We start from the raw sequence: 7,298 nt of genomic DNA on the forward strand, positions 1-7,298 counted from the left end.
GTTTAAACAAATATAAAAGCCTCATAATCATATTTAGAGCCTTTAAATATTATTTTAACATCACCAGAAACTATTTTCACCTATATATAATTTACCGGTATTACCCGGTAAACCCTCAAACCCTTTTGGTGACCCCGAAATACTCCTGGTTCCTCTCAAAACTATTTTGAATATTAATGAAAATATTTAAAATATTAATGAAACTATTTCATAAATAATTTTTCATTACTCATGTCCTACAAACCTGTCGGGTCGATGCTAAAACTGGTGGTCCTCTTTGTGCGCGGGTATGTAGTCACATGTCGAGACACCTCCCTAGGCCTACGAATTCCATTTGGAAAAGGATAATAATACGAGTGCTCTTGTGAACTAATCTGTGGTTGGATGGTTAGAGTGACTAAGGTATCCCTAACCCATCATGGTTCAAATCTTGATGCTTGCATTTATTCCTGAATTTATTTTAGAATTTTTGACAATGCGTATTCAGTGGAAGAAGACGTTTCCATCAACGACGAGGTGCCTATATTAATGTTAAAAAAAATAGGAGGGCTCCTCCGGGTTGCTTACTCCATCTCAGGTCATGGTCAATTTTCAGTTGATACACGCTCGAATCCCGACTCGCCGCAACGAAGACTAGGCGAGGGAGACACGTTGGCCGCCGACGGCGATGCATGTGGCGTGCAGGAGAAGGGGGGCATGTGAGGCAGGCCGGCCTCAGCACGAGGTTGGTGGCGCGCGCCGTCCGCTCGGCGAGCAGCAGTCCGTCCGATCCGGCTGCAGCGGCCGAGATGGTGGGCGATGGTCCCGGCTACCGAGGCGTGCTCTGCCATTTTTCTGCGGCTTGGTGTGCACTCAACCGCCAACGGCCTACTACTAATCATAGGCGACTTGATCCGTTCAATCTCACGTTTACCGGCTAGGCTAGATACGGTTTGCCTTTCTTCTTTTCATCGGGCCTCGTGGCGGAGCGCAGTGCGCAGAGGAGAGGTGGCACCCCAATCAAAGCGGAGCCGCGGTGTCGTCCGTACGGCCCCGCATACGAGAGCCACATGCGCCTGCCGACGCGGTGGTTGCAAAGATACCGTGCCATGTGTGGAACTGTAGGGCGCCGCGGAGCTGTGCCCCATCATCGATGCTTGCACAACTCGAGGCACGAGCATGAGTACGCACGACGTCGACGGCGATCGGATCCCATGACGAGGATCGAATTCCATGCGCGCGGCGCCGCGGGGCAATGCACTACGCGCCCGTCGGAGCTGCGCCACGCGTCCGTCGGAGGAGACAGCTTCGGACCGTCAAGTTTGAGGGCGTTTCTGACAAGGCCCTTTTTGTCAGTCCGACGTGACGGCCATGTCAGGGCGTGACCTGGGCGTGCTCGGGCGTCCCGTATCCCTTTCATATTTGGGCTGAATATAAGGGGTGCTGATTAGTTCGGGCGTTTGAAAAGTTCGTATGGGTAAAAAATCATGACCAGGTGACCCGCCCTGACATATGAGGCGAGTTTGAGAGGTTCGACTGTAGATGCTCTAGGTTATCTTAAATGCGCGGACTTCCATTTCTCCCTTGTACGTCTGAACCAATTGATTCAAACACATCCATTTTAAGTTGGAAGTGGTTTGAAAGTCCAAATATTCTAGTCCGCCACAAATTGAAGGGAATTATGCTGAAAATATTAGCACTTTTTTATTAATCTAGTACATATATAAGGAGAAGGGCGTTTTAGAGGACGAGCTGCATGGAGGCCGCTATCTCCGTCACTCATTCTGGCGACGTGATGTGTGGTCTCTGCCCTTTCTACTATATACGCCTTTTATTTTGGTAGATATACAGCGGTGCCGCCTGCTCCTGTTCAGGATTTTTACGTGGGCCTACAATTTCGCAGCTATCTCGCGAGAACAGCTGTTCCTTCTGGGTGGCTTTGAATATGGCCCACTACACGGGCTGTCTCAGGTATTTGGTATGGAAAATAAATGTATCTACTGGCCCGTTCAATGATAGTGACTCTCATTACTTAAGTGGTGTGTGGTCGTGTTTGGGCAGTCGAGCAAGAAGCAGAACATACCTACCCCACCATGCCGATTCTCGCCATGGATGGCATGGATTTCTTCTTCGAGGAATCTAGAGCAGGGTAATCTTCTGGAAAAAAAAATCCTATTTCTCGCCTAGTTTCTTGCTGGTGGGTTTGGATTGGAGCTGGAAGTCGATTTGGATTGAAGTTTTCTCCCGTCTTGTTCTTCTAAAATCAGATCTGAGTGGTTCTCATTTCTCTGTGCAGACTCGTATCGTGTTTCGGTGCCGGGGTTGTCTTAAGAGATCTAGTTGCCGGCGCACACCTGGCTGAGGGTAACACGAGTGGAACTGGCGATGCGGAGGAGGACCTAATTTCTTCTGTGCAGATAGGACCAGCTGGAAGCCGCATGGATTACGAAGGGGACGAGAATATTGGTGAAACATTAATTGCGCACTAGGAGGGAGGGAGGGGGTGCGGCTCGTATGATCTTGGCGGCGAAGGGATGAGTGATTCATGCGAGATAGGTGATTCAAATATTGCGTCTGATGCCGCGGAACAGGATGCAGACGAGGAGGGCGAGGGAGTAACCAATGCAAATCAATCTTCTTGGACCATGAGGTGATTTTGTTATTTACCAGCATGAAACTGTTTCGTTTTTTGTTGGTGATTTTTCCCCTCAAATATATGCTTATCAATTTTTGTTGATAGTTTTGTTCCAAATGTTGTTCATCCAAACTGAAATTAGTCACCAATATGAGCATTGCAAAAAACCTGAAAAAATAATGATATTGTAGTAGCAACATGGGAGGGCAGCGCGCTAGGAACGATCATATTTAGATTAAAAAGAAAAAACATGTTATGTCATGGCTAATGCATCAGTTCATAAAAATGGATGATTTTTGCACACTCGATGGAGGCCGCCATCTTCCGTTTTTTTGTTTGTTGAAATGAAGATTTTCTGAATCTGTTCCTGATAATTGTATAGCCACATATATATGTTCGGTAATTATGTTCCCACGACTATTCGTTGATTTTTTATGTATAACACCAAGTGTTTTGGAGCGCCATATCCATCCCCGTTTCATGTATTGGGCGGTAAAACCCATCGTCACCACTTAATTTGTTGTTCCTCGTTGAACTTGATTTCTGACTGCTTTATGTGCAATTGCTTGCAGGGTCAAAGTTGGGAAGGCAACGGATGAGAGGGAACCGAGCCCTTCAAGGATGCCTGCCCTTGAAGCTTGTGTCCGTGCATATGTCGATAAAATATCAGGAAATGTTGTCAATCCATCGATTGGGACTAATTTTGATTCTGTTGAAAAAGGCTATGAGTTCTACAATATGTATTCCTGGGAGGTTGGTTTTGGTGTCCGCTATGCCAAAAGCCATCTGAATGTACACCGGAAAACATCCCAATTGAGGTACATGCATCTCAGGTTTTGTGACGCCCGGATAATTAAGCCACAGTAACCCTCCGCTAATGATGCCACATCACCTCAATTACTGTTGCTATCCTCACAATAATTCGGAACCGTTCGAAATTCAAATTCAAATTAATAATAACAATAAAATTTTTCAAAAATTAAAACTAAAATGTTTGGTGGTTGTCAAATATTACAAAGTTAATTATGGTGCAACAAACCCATTTTTATAAAATACCTAAATGTTCTAAATTAAATAAAAACAGTTAAAGAAAATAAATTAAAGAAAAAAATACAAAAGCAAAAGACAAAACAAAACTAAAAGGAAAAAAAGGCCCCCTGGCCAACTGGGCCAGACGGCCCAGCTCACCGGCCAGGCCGGCCCACCTGGCCCAGCCGGCCTCCCCTTAACCCCCCACCCCGACCGGAACCCTAGCCGGTCCGCCACTCCACTCTCCCCACTCGCCCCCCCCCCACTCGCTCTCCCCCCTCCTCCCCGATCCAGATCGGATCGGGGGAACGAACCCCATCGCCCCCCCTGCGCCCCACGCCGCCCGTAGCCGCCCCGTCGCCGGACCGTCCTCGTCCTCCTCCCCGCCGGCGCCCCCCCCTCTCCGTCCTCCTCCCCGACGCGCTCCATCGACCCCGACGCCGCCACGAACCGCCGTCGCCGAGCGCCATTCGCCGGAGCTCCTCCGTCGTCGGAACGCCGTCCCCGTCCTCCTCCCCGCCGGTCTGCATCCTTCGACGCCGTCGTCCTCATCGACCACCCCGACCCCCGCTGCCCTTTCCCTACTGGCCCTGTGAGCACGCACCGCTCCCTCCTCTCTCTACCGTGTCGCGTGCCCGCTCCGTCGTGGCCGCGCTCTCTCCCCTCGCTCGCTCACCGCGTGTGCCCGCTCCGGCACACCCGGGCCGCGCCTTCGCACGCGCGGTCAACGCTCCGGCCACGCCTGATGGCGTGCTCGCCGCGCATCGGCGCCCCGCCAACTCGACGTCGTCGACCAGGGCCCCGTCGACCCACGCGGTCGTCGCCCCGCGCTCATCGGTGGTCGCCACGACACCGCGCGCCCTCGCACCGGCCACGCCCGCTTGTCGCGCCCGCGCATTGGGCGCCTCCCCTGCTCGCCCCTCACGCGGGATCCAACCGCGCCTAACCGCGCCCGCAGCCGTCCACTGCTGCGGCGGCCGCTGCCGCCCGTGGCCACTTCGGCCACTGACCTCGCCGCGGCCATGACACCCTCGTTGGCCGGCTCTGTGACCGCCGGCACCCGCAGCGCCCAGTCGGGCGCCCGGCGCCCGCCCACCCGGGGCTCTGCCCCGTTTCACCGGCGCCCGAATCCACTAAGCCCTATGGGCCTATGACAAACGGGGCCCACGCCCAGAACAAAAAAAGATTTTTTAAAAAATAGATAAGTAAATAATTAAAATATTAATTAGTTAATTAATTAAAGAATTAATTAACTTAATTAATCCTAGTAGATTAACCTAATCACTAAGTTTAGTTAATTAATCTGTTAGGTTAGTTAACAGTCAATGGCAGCTGGGCCCCACACGTCAGATTGACTCAGTCAACACTCTGTTGACTGCTGACGTCATGCTGACGTTAGGATGATGCAGTATTTCCTTTTTATTAATAAATTCAGAATAGTGTTTAAATCTTTGAAAAATCATAGTAAATTAACCGTAACTCGGATCGAAAAACTTTGTACATGAAAGTTGCTCAGAACGACGAGACGAATCCGGATACGCAGCCCGTTCGTCCACCACACCCCCCTAACCTATCGAACTCGCAACTTTCCCCCTCCGGCTCCTCTGCCCGAAAACGCGAAACACCGGGAATACTTTCCCGGATGCTTTCCCCCTTCGTCGGTATCACCTACTACCGCGTTCGGGCACACCTAGCACTGCGTATTGCCTCGTTTTGTTTGTGATACTTTGTTGGCTCTGTATTTACTGTTTCTTCCCCCCTCTTCTTCCTCGGTAGACCCCGAGACCGGCGCTGATGCCACCGAGTACGACTACATCGACGACGACCCCTCCTTGTCTGAGCAACCAGGCAAGCCCCCCCTTTGATCACCAGATATCGCCTATTCTCTCTATACTGCTTGCATTAGAGTAGTGTAGCATGTTACTGTTCGGTTACTCCTATTCTGTTGCATAGCCTGTCATTGTTGCTACAGTCATTGATACCTTACCCGCAATCCTAAATACTTAGTATAGGATGCTAGTTTATCATCATTGGCCCTACATTCTTGTCAGTCTGCCTTGCTATACTATTGGGCCGTGATCACTCGGGAGGTGATCACGGGTATATACTATACATACATACTATACAGATGGTGACTAAAGTCGGGTCAGCTCGAAGAGTACCCGCGAGTGATTCATGGATTGGGGGCTGAAAGGACCTTTGTCCCGACGGCCCTCTGTGTGGATCTTTGTGGCGGAGCGACAGGGCAGGTTGAGACCGCCTAGGAGAGAGGTGGGCCTGGCCCTGTTCGGCGTTCGCGGATACTTAACACGCTTAACGAGATCTTGGTATTTGATCTGAGTTGGCTACGAGCCTATACGCACTAACCATCTACGCGGGAGTAGTTATGGGTATCCCGACGTCGTGGTATCAGCCGAAGCACTTCAGACGTCAGCGACGGAGCGGCGCGCGCCGGATTGGACTGGAACGCCTGCTAGGCTAGGTCTGCTTTCCGGCCGCCCTCGCAACGTGCAGGTGTGCTATGGGCGATGGGCCCAGACCCCTGTGCGCTTAGGTTTAGACCGGCGTGCTGGCCTCTCTGTTTTGCCTAGGTGGGGCTGCGACGTGTTGATCTTCCGAGGCCGGGCATGACCCAGGAAAGTGTGTCCGGCCAAATGGGATCAAGCGTGTTGGGTAAGTTGGTGCACCCCTGCAGGGAAGTTAATCTATTCGAATAGCCGTGATCTTCGGTAACAGGACGACTTGGAGTTGTACCTTGACCTTATGACAACTAGAACCGGATACTTAATAAAACACACCCTTCCAAGTTCCACAGACAACCCGGTGATCGCTTTTCCACAGGGCGACGAGGAGAGGATCGCCGGGTAGGATTATGCTATGCGATGCTACCTGGAGATGCTACTTGGAGATGCTGCTTGGAGATGCTACTTGGAGGACTTCAATCTACTCTCTTCTACATGCTGCAAGACGGAGGCTGCCAGAAGCGTAGTCTTCGAAAGGACTAGCTATCCCCCTCCTATTCTGGCATTCTGCAGTTCAGTCCACTGATATGGCCTCCTTACACATATACCCATGCATATGTAGTGTAGCTCCTTGCTTGCGAGTACTTTGGATGAGTACTCACGGTTGCTTTTCTCCCTCTTTTCCCGCTTTCCCATCTACCTGGTTGTCGCAACCAGATGCTGGAGCCCTGGAGCCAGACGCCACCGTCGACGATGATTCCTACTACACTGGAGGTGCCTACTACTACTGGCAGGCCGCTGACGACGACCAAGAGTAGTTAGGAGGATCCCAGGCAGGAGGCCTGCGCCTTTTTCGATCTGTATCCCAGTTTGTGCTAGCCATCTTATGGCAACTTGTTTAACTTATGTCTGTACTCAGATATTGTTGCTTCCGCTGACTCGTCTATGATCGAGCACTTGTATTCGAGCCCTCGAGGCCCCTGGCTTGTATTATGATGCTTGTATGACTTATTTATGTTTTAGAGTTGTGTTGTGATATCTTCCCGTGAGTCCCTGATCTTGATCGTACATATTTGCGTGCATGATTAGTGTACGATTGAATCGGGGGCGTCACAAGTTGGTATCAGAGCCGACTGCCTGTAGGAATCCCCCTTCCACACTTCTTGGCCGAAGTCGAGTCTAGACATTGCAAG

At 50.9% G+C, this 7,298-nt stretch overlaps 1 long non-coding RNA gene across 2 annotated transcripts; it reads left to right on the forward strand.

The window, feature by feature from the left end:
- The first annotated feature begins 1,985 nt into the window (after nucleotides 1-1,985).
- LOC123081857 (uncharacterized) lies at nucleotides 1,986-3,446 on the forward strand. Of its 2 annotated transcripts, none has more exons than XR_006438821.1 (3): nucleotides 1,986-2,128; nucleotides 2,276-2,629; nucleotides 3,187-3,446. It is a non-coding gene; the product is annotated as an uncharacterized lncRNA (long non-coding RNA). The 2 variants fall into 2 exon arrangements; XR_006438822.1 differs by having other exon boundaries at nucleotides 2,009-2,176.
- Nucleotides 3,447-7,298: the final 3,852 nt, after the last annotated feature.

This window comes from Triticum aestivum, chromosome 4A, assembly GCF_018294505.1.
Source record: "Triticum aestivum cultivar Chinese Spring chromosome 4A, IWGSC CS RefSeq v2.1, whole genome shotgun sequence".
NCBI classification, from domain to species: domain Eukaryota; kingdom Viridiplantae; phylum Streptophyta; class Magnoliopsida; order Poales; family Poaceae; genus Triticum; species Triticum aestivum.